Genomic DNA, 16,133 nt, shown 5'->3' on the forward strand with positions numbered 1-16,133 from the left:
TGTTGGTTCCTTTCACCCACTTTAAGCTCATTCCTCGAGTTCTGTTCTTAATCCGGTGTTAATACTCATTCAGTTTTGCCTCATTAGCGTGTGTAAACAGGAAGTGCGGTGTGTAAACAGGAAGTGCGGTGTGTAAACAGGGGGGGAAACACACACACTCACTCTCTCTCTCGATCCTGGCTAAAGAGAACAGATGATGTGATTAAGTCTGATTTGTCATGACTGTAGAGTTTCACTAGAGGGCAGTGTTGTGGAAAATACAGGATGTAGTACCATGTTTCCTGTCAGGAGAGACCGTTCGTCTCATCACACTCACTGTGTATCTGTTCTATGCCTTACAGGCTGTTCACATACTCACGTTATTATTCATTCTTAAGTTCATTTATTTATTACACACTGTAGAGCTGCCTGTCTGTCTGCTGAGCTGCCTGTCTGTCTGCTGAGCTGCCTGTCTGTCTGCTGAACTACCTGTCTGTTGAGCTGTCTCTCTCTCTGTCTGTGTGTCTGTTGAGCTCTCTGCCTGTTGATCTGTCTTTTGATCAGTCTATCTGTATGTTTGTCAATAGAGCTGTCTGTCTGTCTACAGAGCTGTCTGTGTGTCTGTCTATTGTTGTGTTCTTGTTCTGATCTCGTTGATCTGTCAGTCTGTCTTTTGATCAGTCTTGTCTGTCTGTCCGTCTGTTTGTCAAGAGAGCAGTCTGTCTGTGTGTCTACAGAGCTGCCTATGTGTCTGTCTGTTGTTCTGTGTTCTTGTTCTGATCTATTCGTCTAAAGAGTTGACAGACTTAAAGTCTAATAATCTCTCCGTAGAGCTGTCTGCCTGTATTTCTGTCTGTGTATATAGCTGTCTGTCTCTCTGTTGAGCTTTCTGTTTATCCGTCTGTTGATCTGTTTGTCTGTCAATAGACCTGTCTCTTTATCAGTCTATAGACTATGTTTATTGACCTGTCTGTCTGTTTATTGACCTGTCTGTCTTGCCTCTTATTTGCCATGGACCTCCGTATCGTACAAACGTCTAAGTATCGTAACACGCTATGCCGAATAGTCCATCCTTATCTCTGTATTTGTTTGTTTCTCCATCATGTCCAGGCCGGTCAGCAGCAGGTCAGTGTCTCGACCGGTCTTAAAACCACACTTCCTGGATTGTGCGTAAGGGAGTGATGTCCGTCGTGCGCCGAGTAAACTCTGAGAGTTCAGTCTTTTTCTCCCCGCAGTTGTTCAGTCCGGTTTGTGCAGCAGCGCTTTTATGAACAGGTTCGTATTCGTGTACGCGAGCCTCATCATCTACGTCACCGGTCCTTATTTTTCCAGCTGTGGGCTGGTGAAATATCACTCGTGCGCTCCAGCTGTGTGTGTTCTGCTGCTTTCGTTGGCTCGCAGTAGTGCTGATTAGCGGGTGGCGTTGCGTTCGGCTGCTTTGCCGATTAAAAGAACGAGTATGCGGTGTGGAACGATGGATGTTGTGTAGAAAGGGGGGAAAAAAAACAGCGATATGAAATGTAATCCATGTTGTTATGTTTTGTTAGAGACCGTTGGCTAAATTGTTGCCCCCTGCTGAGCAAGAGCGGCATTACTTCTTTTATTTAGTAAACAGGAAGCACCGATACTGTGTCTTCGGTAAAGAACGTGCGCGTGTTTCAGTGCTCGCCTTAATGAATCGCTCGCATGCTGCGACCCTTCATCGGTTTGCTTCATCGTGAAGACAACTCCTCGTTAGTTTCACTGCCATTATCAGTCACGTAAAATATCCAGGTCGTTCGAGTGCAGGAGCGTACACCAGTAAACAGACGCAATTCAATTATGGACCGTTAGCATTACACTAATGATGGGGTGTGTGTGTGAGTCAGCAGTAGGATGGATTTTACTGAGTTTTACTGTAGCTTTTCAGCATGACGCTGCTGAATGCGTCTAAAAGCCTCTTATCCCTGCGGATCGATAGAAATGCATGGCGCTGACACGGTGGAAAGCAATATTCATAAATAATGAACACCTCAGCCTTTCACCTCGTCTCTCTTTCCCTTCCGTCGAAAGCGCTTCAAAACCGCCGAAACTGAGACATGCTTGAACTTTAACCTTGTGGCAAATACCCGTCGACCTTGAAGACCAGAATTTGATTAGACCCGATAAACGCGATGTACATTTAAACACTAACGATGCGTGTTTCTGGTCTTGACGTAGCTCCTAATTTTATTTATTTTAATTGCACGTGTCTGACTGAAAGTTATTCCGAAAAAGTATTAGCGCCGCTTTCGGTAATTAGCTGAATTAGCCTTCACCCCAGGGAGCCCTCCTGACTGTCTTCCCAAATCTCTATTATCCAACCCAGACTCTGTCACTCTATCCCGCTCTTCCTCTTTCTCTCAGTCCTCACCTTGAGAGCTGGTAACTGCAGTCCGTTCCCTGCGAGTCTGGCCTGTGCAATACCACGCACGTCCTGCTCGACTGAGCAAAACCGGCCGGCTGCATATTGAGTAGGCAGGATACACTGAGCGAGAGGGGACTCTCCTGGGAGAAATCGAGGATTATTCTGTGGCATTACATTGGTTACGGGGTGTGGAAGTCACTAATGGTGCACAGCTTGCTCTTTCCTGCCAGACTTCTTTAAACTTGTGAGGTGGAATGAGCCGACAGTCGATTATACGACAATTAATAAGTTCATTTGCCAGCTCAGTTGGCAAGTGAAGTCTCCTCCAGTCTACTTTCCCAGACTCATTTCTTTGCTTGTAAGTCTACTTACCCAGACTCATTTCTTTGCTTGCCTAAAGGCAGCTAACTTAATTTAACCCTGAAGTATGGCAAATAACGGCAGTCTAAAAAATATCACGTTTTCGACAATAATAAAAACAATTGCGGTTATAAGCCTTTTGGTTATTGGCCCCATAACTAGTGAAGTACTTTTAATACAGGGTAATGAAAGTAAGCGAGTATTGAAATCCTCTAAAAAGAGACAACATCATTTTTAGTATAAAATGTTTCCCGATCATTTTATTTTGCCAATTACGGGATGTAGTCTTCTCTCTGGGAATAAAATAAATCTTTCCAGAACAGCCAGAAGGTATCCTTTACTTGTGTTTGTGGTTGGTTTGGGAACAAGGAGCACACGCTATAGTGTGTCACACTCTAAATAAATAAATATATATATATATAATATATACATGAACTAAACGGGCCATGTTATATGGAACGTATGGGATATATCCAGGCTTCTAGATATACGTACTTGTCCACCATAACGTTTATAACATCACATGTAAAAGTACAGTACAAGTTCAAGAACTGGTCTTAAAGTGGGGTTTGTGGAGTTCAGACAGGGGGTACAGGGTTTTTGTTGTTGTTTTTGTTTTGTTTTTTTTAATTCCGATGGTGAAAATCACTCTTGACCCCAGTGCTATCACAGTTATTAGATTTCTTATTGAGTTCTAGTAGTCATCACCCTGACTGGTGAACTCAATGGTTCAAATGTCAGACCTCATTAATCAGCTCGAATCAAAAGGTTTATGGCACCAGTAATTGAGCCAGATATTTGAATAGTAATTTCATCTGAACTGAGACTGAGGGGAGTCCTTGAATTTGTTTTATTTATTTATTTGTTGCAGTTTAACGGGTCACTAAAAGTTTGAGAACTGCTTCAAGGTGGACGTATTCGAAGGTAGAAAAGGTAGTCTCATCAATTTATTTGAACTTTGTCGAGCTGAACTCTGTCCCAATAATAGCAGATTTCTGTACTATATATATATGAAGTCCTTCATTATTGTGTGTTTTTTTTTCCCCCCCTGTGTGTGTGTGTGTTTGTCTTAATTCTATCCCAAACCGTTTATTTGCCCCATACGGCTGTCTAAATTCATATTAGTAGAGCATTCGGTCCTGCTGTTTTCCTTTATCATGCAAGGTGATCTGTCTGGTTATTATTCTCAGCCTATTTATAGCAAACTGGCCTGTTGCCTGGAGCTGAAGTGCCTGCTACGGACCCTGAAACGAAGCCCTGTTGTTGCACACAGCAGCAAGCCCCCTCCTTCCTCACCCAGTGGGCCAAAGTCTTCATCACTGTCTCCGTATCAGCCCTGATTGAGATTTGCTGATGAATTGGATGATTTGCAAATCTCCCTCAAGGCTCTGGGGAATCCCCTGACTGTGGGTTAATCAGGTCGGAGTGCCCGAGATCACCCACTCTGATGGGGGATATTGAGCGAGATTAGGACCTAGGAAGAAAGAACGTAAAAGGGGAGGAGAATAGATTAAATGTCTGAGAGTGCTAGTGCTTTCTTTCCTTAATTTACTTGTTGGGCTCATCTTATTGAGTAGCCTTTCAGCAGAGTGTTGAACAGTTCTAGAGCACTTCCACTAACTCTAAAGCCACGTCATGGCACTTTTGTCATCCCCCCCCACCCTGGATCATTTGTTCGTTTCAGTCCACTGAATTGTATTGATTCACCACAAGTGTGAGGATCGCACCCACCCTTTTTAGCGCTTGTATCATCGGCCTTGAGGGGGAATGCAACTTATAACCTTCACGGAAATCATGGTTGACCTTCACCCGACCTTCATATCAGCACGATTGCCCGAACGAGTACGACTTGCCTGGAACCGGAGGCTCGTTTGGACAGAAGTTAGCGATGTGAGGTGCTACTGAAATTGCTGTCGTGTGAACAGCGGACGCGGCAGTGATGATTTTCAGTTTTGCGGCGTCTTTGTGAGATTTCCAACAATGTTAACGCCAGACTCCTGCAGGCAGCGGCAGAGAAGAAGCAATATCCTTGATTGTGACTCACTGGAGCCAGCTCATGGCCAGAGACCAGAGTGAGGAGAGTGAGAGAAAGAGAGCGAGGGAGGAAAAGGAGGGAGGGGCTTGTGGAGAGGCCAGTATGACAAGATGCTGGGAAGAGCTGAGTGTATTGGGAGAGAGAGAGAGAGAGAGGGGATGGTGAAAAGGATCGCTAGCACCTGAGAGATAAGTGGAGGGAGGGTGGAAGTGGTGCTTTTCTTTCCATTTTTTCTGTTCGTCTAAGCGGCACTTACTGGCTGCCGGATTAGAGATCAGCTTCCCGATCTTCAGACCGTGCCTTGCTTTGTAGGTGCTTCGGGTTTCTGCAGGACTTGTTCCGGTCGTGGCGTTGACGAGGCTCTTAGAAAGTTACAGACGAGTCGATGGGAATGCAGGAAGATATGACGCCACCTGCTAACCTCTGCAATCACGTAACCGCTAATCGGAGAACTGTTTCGAGCTTGCCTTGGCTCTCTGATGTGGGGGGTTGTGTCTAGATTTGAACTTTTTTTGGAAAGTGGCAGTCCACTGTTGTGAACGCATGGTTCAAATCCCACCATTTTCTAACTCTCGGATCTCTCTAAGGTGATTTCCACCTCGCCAAAAGAAGTTGATCTTGAGACGTTCGTCTCCTGAGGTTTCGGATTATATCTCTGCGTCTCGGCTTGTCACTTTGGCTCCTGATGTGCGAGTCAATGTGCGGCTGTGGCTGTAGCTTCATCTCCTCGCTGATGAAGAGGCTCGGTCGCACGGCCTGCTGCTCGGACCTGCTGTCCTGCAGCCAGACCTCTGAACATCTGCAGCGTCTGGCTGTCGGCCGCCCACCGCAGCGTAAGGTAATCCTGTCGGGGATCTTTTCAGACCGAAAGCGACGTATTCCGGTGGTTTTGTCGGTTGTTCGAACTGGCGAAACTTCACTGATCCGGTTTCGAACGTTTAATTACCACGCGTTCTCTCAGAATAGTGCAACACAAAGGTTAAAAGCTTTCCCAAACGCTTGATAGACCAGGCATAGATGATTCTGCACCATTTACGACATTAGAAGAAGTATTTGTCTGAAGTTCTACCACTGACAATCCCTCATCCATTATGCTACACTGCATATCAAGCATACCAAGCGCTTACTAAGTCTATCGATTTGCGACTGCTTTTATTTGCTTTGTCCGACTGGCCTTTAGACCTTCAGTTTGTTGTTGAAGATGATATTCGCATTGTGGCTGAGACTTCTCTAGATCCACCAAGAACGTCTGACCTTGCAGTGGCTTTTTCCAGTGATGTTTAGCCATTGTCCAGACCTGAGAGAATATCTAAGTGTACTGCAGTAATTGATTTTGTAATGGAACCAGGTGATTTAACGGCCATCTCGCTGCCTTGACAACCACAGCATCCGCTTTGACTCGGATTGCATTCTGAATAGATGCCGTTTATAAAAGTCTCTTCCCCCTCCTCCTCCTCTTCTGGTTATAGACGAACGGCAGATCAATGGAAGAGATCTTTAAGTCTGTGAACATGCCAAGCCATTTCCCTCCTTGCAGGTCAAAAGGCTCGTACCGTTTAACGCTCCATTTAACACACAGTCTTTCAGGATCTCGCATAATATTTGCGGAGAGGTCACGGCGGCTTGACGTTTCGGTTTTGCTGAGCCGTCGCTTCTCGCGAGTGTTCCGACACCCCGTTCACGAGAAACGAATGGTTCAGAAAGATGCTGAGAGTTTCCTGGGCCATGCTAGAACTCTCTAATTGTTTTTGAGACCTCATTGTTAACGGTTTGCATGCTTCGATGGAACAGCAGGAATCTGATGCAGATTAAGGCTGCGTTATGACAGGCGTTCGTGCGTATTTTGAAGCGAAGACGTTTTTGAAATCGCAATTGTTTAATTGCAGTAAGTCAGCAAGTTTAGGAACGGGGTAGTCTGTTTAAAAATAGTTTGGCGTTTTCAATCCGCCGAGGAAATATTCTTTTACGTCTGTTGAATCAAAATCAGACTACGTGTCGTTCACGTTAATTGTCTCTCAGCGTGACGTGTAGTACAGCACGGTCAATGCCTCCGAATATTCAACACCTCTACAAGGGCTGTGTGAAGACACACCCATCTTCGCAAGCGTTACAAACTCGCGTAGTCTTCCCTGCAAATGCTCCTGTAGTGTAGGTGGTGCTAGCATCATTTCATGACAATCTCCACGAATACTGGAAGAAGATCGACTCCTCATCGTCCAACTTGTCTTGTCACGTTTGTAACTAGTTTGTAACGACCAATCACAGGCTCCGTATGTGGAGTTGGTCCAGCTACCGAAGCCTTCTCGTCACCAAAAGGGGTGGTGGTAGCTCGGCGGTTAAGACTTCTGATTGGAAGGATGCGAGTTCAAATCCCAGTACCACCGAGCCGCCACTGCTGGGCCCTTGAGCGAGGCCCTTAACCCTCAACTGCTCAGTTGTTTAAAAGCGATAAATGCAAGTCACTCTCGATAATGCCGTAAATTTGGACGTCCCCATGACCTCCGTTTCCATGGTTTAGAGATCTTTATCTTTGCCTTTTTGTCAGCACTGACATTATTTACTAAAAGAGATTCAATAACGCTAACTTAAGCCCACCAATGTGGTATGTTGTCTTAAAGTGTGCTTCCAGGGCAATATTTAAGAACAAAACAAATGAAGCGGCTAGACAAATACACGCCGTACATTTAGAGAGACCTTGTAGTTCTTGTAGTGGGTTCAATCTGATGCAAGGGAGCGTGTCATCAATTATTATTATTATTAAATTTTTGGGGGGTTTGCACCAATCTTATACCGAGTATGTTTATGGCACCTATTTTAGCCCAAGACGTCGGATCAGGATGGGATTGGCTGTACTTTTCACGTCGAGCTCCAAGAGAATCCTTAGGCCGTGCGGATCAGATCTCGTCTTCGATATGGAAAATGGAAAAAACCGGGACTGATCGTGTATTCCTACTTTTCTACAATAGAGGTTTAAAGTTTCCTTCCTGAGCCCTAGCTGCAGACCGAATCCTTGAATAGCACCGGGATCGATTCATATCCTCTTGAATGAAATGTACACTCAAGGGCACGAGAAAGCATTTGGAACGTATTGATAGGATTACCGAGCGAGAGAAGAGGACGTGACTTTCGATCCTATAGCGTACAGTTACAAATTCATGACACGAAGCTAATTACGTATTATTCGGAGCGATTCCCATGACGCAGCAGTAATTCAGCCACTGCCCTCTTGTCACGTCACGCCACTCTGTCGGAGAACCGTCACTTGGCATCAGGACGAAACCCGTCAGAAAGTGATTTACTCGAACGAAGGTCTCGTTTTCCACTTGGAGAGGAGCGCGTGTCCTTCCAGGCGTGATGAATGGGGTTTGGTTTGAGCGCCGGATGGCAGGGTAGTTCTCTTGTTTTTCCCCCGCGGGAAGATACCGAGCAGCCTAGCGTGTCAGCTCCTCCGCTAGCTGCCTAAATTCAACGTGCGCATCATCCATCACGGCCGCATCTTCCTGTCGCTCGGTACATCCGCGTCCTTTCGGGACGCGGCGTGGGGGGAAAAACGATCTTCACACACAGACCGGTTTTTAAACACGAACCCAAGGTGGTAATCGGTTTCTGAAAATCGTTCTTAAATGCAGTAACGAGCCTTCGCTCGAGTTCCACACGCACGGAAACTTGACACATGAGGAGAAGTCTCTAGGCCGCAGCAAACCCGTGCAACTTTCTCTCGCCGTAAAGCAGACGCTTGTTTGAAATCACGTTAACGTTTGCAGTTCAACGACAGTTGAGGTTGACGTACTTGGAAGTGCTTAGTCCGCTTTGGTAGTTTCTTGTGGATCCGTTCCGAGACGCATTTGTTTGTCCTCATCTGGGTAACGACGGACAGTGTGAGAGTAAAAGAAAGTTCATTACGGTTTTTATATGAAGTCTGTTTTGTTGAACTAGTCCACTGTTTACTAAAGGAGACTTGAGTGCAAACTCGTATGTGGTGATCGCAGTCCCAAGGCCATCGCAGTAACCGTAGTCCCAGCAACCACAGCGAGAATATATATGTGGATTTGAGGTCCGAAACCATTCCCGTGGTACTTCAAGCGGTACCGTCCTCAGCGATCTCCAAGCTTCACCACTTGGGGTCGTCCTCAGTGGCAGAATGTACCGTAGACTCCAGTTGATGAGAGCTCCATCCAGAGGTAGGGCTTCAGGATGGATCAGGCAGGTCCGGAGAGCAGAAAGAGTCAGGATCACCGGCATCTCCATAATATCACGTCTAGCTCAACAGAATTAGAGGGAGGTAAAGAAGAGGGAGAGATTGTTAGGTATGCTTACTATCCCGTAACGGATAAGACCGTGTACTTTGCGTAAAAGAAAGTCTATTCATGGTAGGCTCGAGTAAACAAATACGTTTTCAGCCTAGACCATCATCTTCCTTATTATCTTACCCGACAGAAAATGTTCGGATTTGAGAATCTACGATCTACAATAGTAGCGTTTTACTACATTCATAGATTTTTTTTTTTTTATCATCTGTAACAAAAATGTCGAGTCGTCTCGAATTGTTCGAAGCGATGCTCGCGCAAAACTCGAAAAGTCTGCGTAAGATGTTTGTCGTAAAAACACGTGAGCGGCTGTAAACGTTTAAACGTAACCAAGCGCACAATCCGTCCTCTGAAAAAGTCGCTAACTGTTTATCGAAGAGGAAAGCGAGAGAGCACGCGGTTAGTTCTTCATGCTGTACCATGCTAACACGCTAACCATTCTAGCGTAAATAACGTTTACTAGTGTAATCCCAGGGCGACGTAGCTCGAGCTTCGGTCGGCAAGCAAGAACGTGAGGATTCTGTTGGATCTTTGAGATCTGGTGTATGGGCGGAGTTACCGGGCGAAGTTGTTTTTCTGAACCGAAGCGGTGACGTATATTAGGGTTGTGTAAGCCGTATTCGGACGGGATTCGTTTTTCAGGACGGCGCCGGTACGCAAATCTCCGTGGCGTTTTTGCGCCGGATCTCGGACCGGTTAATAAAGAGATGAAAGGGTTAATGGTTATTAATGCGTGCTGTAGCTTCAGCACCTTGCGGGGTGACTTGTTTTCCTTTTGTTGCGTGTGTGAGGTAATATCAGCCACGTGCTTTAGGGACTCTTCTTCAGTGCTGGAACACGTTTTATTTTCTTCTTTAACAGACTGTAATATTTAGGAAGTTATTTACCCAGCTTGCATCATCCACCTTGTGATTCGGCCCGCACAGAGGCGTTGCGAATACGCTCCGAGACTCGACAAAGTGCCGGTGCGAGAAAATAATCTCCCGCACGGCAGTTCCCGAGCTCTGCAGTGGAGAGGTCTTCAGAACGGCCTCGTAGGATCATTTCCTCCCTTTCTAAATAAACTCAAACTCATCAACTCTTTTTTTTTTTTTTAAATTAGTTTTATTTATTTATTTATTTATTTATTTATTTATTTTTTAGCCGTTTTGTGTAATTGAGCTCAGTTTCACTGCTGTTAATGACACCGGGGTTTTGCCTTGCTACTCGTCTCTGCTTCTCTCTCTCTCTCTCTCTCTCTCTCTCTCTCTCTCTCTCTCTCTCTCTCTCTGTGCAGTTTATATTAGGAAGCAGTATGAGGAGCTACAGTACTCCCCCCCCCCCTCCGCCCATGTAGTTTGTATTAGATAGCAGTATGAGAGGAGCTACAGAATTCTCTCTCTCTTTTTCTCTCTTTCTCTCTTTTCTCTTTCTTCTCCCTCTCTCTTTCTCTCCCTCTTTCTTTCTTTCTCTCTTTCTTTCTCTCCCTTTCTTTCTTTTTCTCTTACTTTCTCTCCCTCTTTCTTTCTTTCTCTCTTTCTTTCTCTCTCTCTTTCTTTCTTTCTCTCTCTTTCTTTCTCTCCCTCTTTCTTTCTTTCTCTCTCTTTCTTTCTCTCCCTCTTTCTTTCTCTCTCTTTCTTTCTCTCTCTTTCTTTCTCTCCCTCTTTCTTTCTCTCCCTCTTTCTTTCTTTCTCCCTCTCTCTCTCTCCCTCTTTCTTTTTCTCTTACTTTCTCTCCCTCTTTCTTTCTTTCTCTCTCTTACTTTCTCTCCCTCTCTCTTTCTTTCTCTCCCTCTTTCTTTCTTTCTCCCTCTCTCTTTCTCTCCCTCTTTCTTTCTTTTTCTCTTACTTTCTCTCCCTCTTTCTTTCTCTTTCTTTCTCTCCCTCTTTCTTTCTTTCTCTCCCTCTTTCTTTCTTTCTCTCTTAGTTTCTCTCTTTCTTTCTCCTAATCTTTCTCTTTTTCTCCCTCTTTCTTTTTCTTTCTCTCTCTTTCTGTCTTTCTTTCTCTCTCTCTCTCTCTCTCTCTCTCTCTCTCACTGATTTAATATGCGTACAGGTGTGTGTTTGTGAGAAACTCTGAGCACGCTGTTGGAAATGAACGCGTGTTGTTTCAGTCTTTACTCCTTTCTTTTTGTTTCTTTTCCTTTTTCCTTTTCTTTTATATTCACCTTTTGTCAGTTTTCTTTCATTTGTTCTTTTATTTTTGTTCTTTTTCTTTTGATGACTTGATGAAAAAGGGCGAGAAGGAACAAAAAGAGAAAAGAGAGGAAAAAAACCTTTCTCTTTTCTCTTTTTGTTCCTTCTCGCCCTTTTTCTTTACATTTGTTTTCTTTTCTCCTGTTAATATTTTTTTCTGTTGTCTGGTTTTTCCCTTTGTTTTACTTTTTATTTTATTTTCTATATCTGTTTGTTTTTTCTTAACTTTTTTCTTTTACTTTTCTTTTTTTCTTTTACTTTTGTCCTTTTTCTCATTACTTTTGATGTTTTTCATTTTTTTTTCTAATTTCTTTACATTTGTTTGTCTTTTCTCCTGCTTTTCATTTTTCATACTTTTCTTTGATCTTTGTTGTTTGATTCTTTTTCTTTTCCTTTTTTTGCCCCCCCCCCTCTTCATTTCTTTGTTTTTGCTTCTTTTTGTTACATCCCCCCCCCCCCCACCTCTCTTTCCTATGAAATTATCGTTTCGTAAAAGCTACTTTCCTAAACGAGATCCTAACAGTAGTTGTCATGGTTACTAAACAGATAATCATCTTGTACCGTCTTCGTTTCCCATGATGTGGTGATTCTCTCACTTGTAAAAGTCCGATGGGTAGCGTCTAGAGCGCTCTTCCAGCTCGGACCCCAGACCAGCTGCTAGCGTAACAGAGAGGTGTTCCGGGTCATGAATGGTGATGTTTGTGCTCTTTGGCCCACACCGAACCCGTAACAGGGTTTCGAAGTGTTTAACACAGGCGGCCGCGCCTGTCCTCGACGTGTCCCACACCATGCCGTACAGACGTACTACCGTCTCCATTCCGGATGCGTCCCTCGTCCATATTCCCGAAGCGCTCGATGCTAACGAGGCCTTTTCATCAACACAGGCTCTCTCACTAAACGACTAAAGCTTTCAGTCAGTGGATTTGTTCAACCTCGGCTTGTTTCTGCATGCTATTATTAGCACAAGACCTTAAAAGGTGTATTTGGATCTCGTGCTTTGTTTTTAAAGAAGGCCATGAAATGGAAATGGGCCGGTTTTGTATCGCATTAGTGCGAGCACCGTTTATAGCAAAATATTAAACTAAATTCCAAGCTGTAAAGTATCACGATCGGGTCGAAAGTATTCACCGGTCCTGAAACCGCTTGCGTTTGAATTCTTTTCCGAGCAGATCCGAATTTGCAGGAGAACCCGTTTACCAGTGTGCCTCGCTTTACCGATGGCCCCCTAACACATGCTAACGAAGTCAGCGTTCCATCCGTGGCCACGATTGCAGATCTGAGAGCCTGTTTAACATCCTGACCCTATTCAACACATCATCCTAACACCCCCGTTTCACTAATCAGATCAAAAGACCAACTCGCGTGCACCTGTTTTGTTTTGTTTTTTACTACTCGGGCCGCCACCTGAAAACCTCCCGAGAAGCAATGCCTCCTTTCACATGTGGAGATATGTTCTGGGTAAGCCACACACACACACACACGACCAGAATATGGATTCCGAGTTCGGATTTGTAGTCGTTGTGAGGTGTGAGAATTGTTGGTGGATTAAATATGAATAAGTATGAATTAAATATGAACTTTCCAGACTGATCGTGGTTAAGCGTTAGCACGAAATCTATGAAGAAACGTTTCACTGTAATGCAACGAGGATGTCCGGTCGTTGCGTTTAAATACCATCACGGTTAAGGTCTGGTGAACTGGCAATACGCGATATCACGGGTTTTTCCCCAAAATGGCGGACTAAAATGGCTGCCAGTACTAATCCCGATGCCCTCTCCATCACGTAGTCGCTAATTAAATTGAGCATAAAAGCCTGAAAGTCCTAATCCTAACGCCTTTCTCCATGTCGATACTGAATAAACACCATCCTTGTTTAATCTGTATTCCTCACAAAGTTATATTTGTTTGTTTTTTTTGGGTTTTTTTCCCCCACCCCCTGGGAAATTACATTTTTCTCAACATCCATACAGCCTCATAGATTCCTCATCTGTTACCTCCTTTCCTCTGGTCAGGATGCCAGAAATCTTTTGGAGGTTTTGCTGGGGTTTTTTTTTTCCCTTCCCAGTTCCTCCTGAAGATGGAGATAAATGAGCTGTCGCTGAGGTGTACCGTGCGGTAATAAGTAAAGAAATGATGCGTCTCGCTGCCGTATCTGTCTGGCCGAGCACGCCGGCTTGGCTTCGGTCCCGGGCGAAAACAAACTTTAAAGTCGTGGGGTTTATTCTGCGCCGTGGCGTGAAGTTTCCCTGACGCTATGGATACCGGTTCTCTTCCGTTATACTGTACGAGCGAGCCAGCTCGTTGATGGTGTGAGCGCTGTTTTTGTTGTTATTATTGTGGTTGAGTTTGTTGATCTTGATGTTACTGATTGTTTTATTTTATAATGTTGTTTTATGTTGATATTGTTGTTTTTGGTATTTTAGCTGTTGTAGTTGATGTTTCACGTTATTTTTAGTGATGTTAAAGTTGTTGTTTTTGATGTTGTACTTGATGTTGGTGGTGCTGTTAATTCTGGTGATGTTTTGTTGGTGATGGTGCTGTTGATGATGGTGATATTGATACTGTTTTTGAAGATGGTGATGGTGTTGGTACTGCTGGTGGTGGTATTGATGTTGGGGATGTTGATGTTTTGGTGGTGGTGATGGTGTTTATGATGATGATGATGATGATTGATGATGTTTTGGTGGTGGTGTTTATGATGTTGGGGATGTTGATGTTTTGGTGGTGGTGGTGTTTATGATGATGTTGGGGTTGTTGGGGATGATGATGTTTTGGTGTAGGTGGTGTTTATGATGATGTTGGGAATGTAGATGTTTTGGTGTAGGTGGTGTTTATGATCATGTTGGGGATGTAGATGTTTTGGTGTAGGTGGTGTTTATGATGATGTTGGGGATGTTGATGTTTTGGTGTTGGTGGTGTTTATGATGTTGGGGATGTAGATGTTTTGGTGTAGGTGGTGTTTATGATGTTGGGGATGTAGATGTTTTGGTGTAGGTGGTGTTTATGATGTTGGGGATGTAGATGTTTTGGTGTTGGTGGTGTTTATGATGTTGGGGATGTTGATGTTTTGGTGTTGGTGGTGTTTATGATGATGTTGGGGATGTTGATGTTTTGGTGTAGGTGGTGTTTATGATGATGTTGGGGATGTAGATGTTTTGGTGTAGGTGGTGTTTATGATGATGTTGGGGATGTTGATGTTTTGGTGTAGGTGGTGTTTATGATGTTGGGGATGTAGATGTTTTGGTGTAGGTGGTGTTTATGATGTTGGGGATGTTGATGTTTTGGTGTAGGTGGTGTTTATGATGTTGGGGATGTAGATGTTTTGGTGTAGGTGGTGTTTATGATCATGGGGATGTTGATGTTTTGGTGTTGGTTGTGGTGCTGTTGAAGATGATGTTAATGTTAGTGATGCTGCTGTTGAAATGTTATTGGTGCTGTTGGTGTTGATGTTTTGACGGTGTTAGAGATGTTGATGCTCGTGTTGATGCTGTTAGTGGTGTTTATGATTTGTTGGTTCTGTTTATCGTGGTTGATGTTATTGGTTACATTATTGTTGTCGCAGACGGAGATGGAACACATCAACCTCGGTGAAACACCACCGCTCAGTTCTCTCCCTCCTCTGTGTAGAGACGTAGAGAGCATTGAACCATCAGGTGTTGTGCTGTAACGCCCTCTGCTGGCTGACGGAGGAAAACAGTTCGTTGATCGACTTAAAACTATCCGTTAATCATTATGTAATCGTTACAGTATATATCCTGTAAGTAAATCCCGTATAAGATTCATCCACACTTTATTATATTTCGATATAATATCTTATAGGTTTAATTGTCTGTTATTTCCGGGGAGGTTTCCTGAGCATGTGGAGTTATTTATTTGTTTGTTTGTTTGTTTGTTTGTTTGTTTGTTTGATCATTGCAGAGATAAATTGGGATTTTAAAATAAACCGCTGTTGCTATTGTTACCGCAGTACCATCGTGAGTCGGATCACGCGCGGCGGATCGATCTAAAATGTTAATCGGACTCTCGCGGATAGGAAATTTGCTCCGAATCATCCGACATTTATTTTTTGTCACAGGACTATCCGAATTTAATTACACGTTAAAGCGTATTTTATTTACCATGTCTCTACGTGACACAGAGCAAGCATCAGTATTACACTCTCTCTCTCTCTCTCTCTCTGTGTGTATGTGTGTGTGTTTTGTGTAGCTCTGTGCGATGGAGTTTATAATCCGAGACGCTCATATCGTGTCTCTTCTCGCCGCATTAATGCTGATGTTCATTGTTTTATTTGGGAGCATGAATTAAACATGAGGAGTTTTATTCTCACTTTGCACACACACACACACACACACACACACACACACACACACACACACACACACACTCGCACACACTCGCAGTGGGACGGAGACAGAAAACTCTAATAACCACACATCTTTTTTTTCTCTCTCTCTCTCTCTCCACCCCCCCCCCCCCCCCCATCTTTATTCTTTCGGTCCTGTCTCTTCCCTACTCGCTTCCCTAATCTTTATTTTTCCCCCCATTTCCTGTCATCATTCTTTCACACTCTCTCTTCCTTATGTGTTTCATCTTTCTCTTTTCCATCCCTCCTGTTTGGCTCTCTTGGGTTCTTCGCTTGTCTTTTTTTTTTTTTATTATTTTTTTATTTTATTTAAATCTTCCTGCTCCTTTCTTTTTCATTCGTTCCCACTTCTTGACCTCCTTTTACTCTTCTCTTTCTTCGTTCTCTTTCACACGCCGGTCTTTTTTTGTTTTGTTTTGTTTTCTTTCTCTTCGTTCTCCCTCTCCCCTTCTTGACTTTCTCTTTTCCCTTTTTTCCTTTCCCCCCCTACTTCATGACTTCTTTTCTTCCGTCCATCCCTCGTTGTTGT

General features: G+C 43.9%; 1 protein-coding gene across 1 annotated transcript in view; it reads left to right on the forward strand.

Moving 5' to 3' along the window:
- The window catches only part of fbxw7 (F-box and WD repeat domain containing 7), a 113,482-nt gene that overhangs the window by 16,061 nt on the left and 81,288 nt on the right, over positions 1 to 16,133 (forward strand). The window lies entirely within an intron of this gene.

This window comes from Ictalurus punctatus, chromosome 29, assembly GCF_001660625.3.
Source record: "Ictalurus punctatus breed USDA103 chromosome 29, Coco_2.0, whole genome shotgun sequence".
Lineage (NCBI taxonomy): Eukaryota > Metazoa > Chordata > Actinopteri > Siluriformes > Ictaluridae > Ictalurus > Ictalurus punctatus.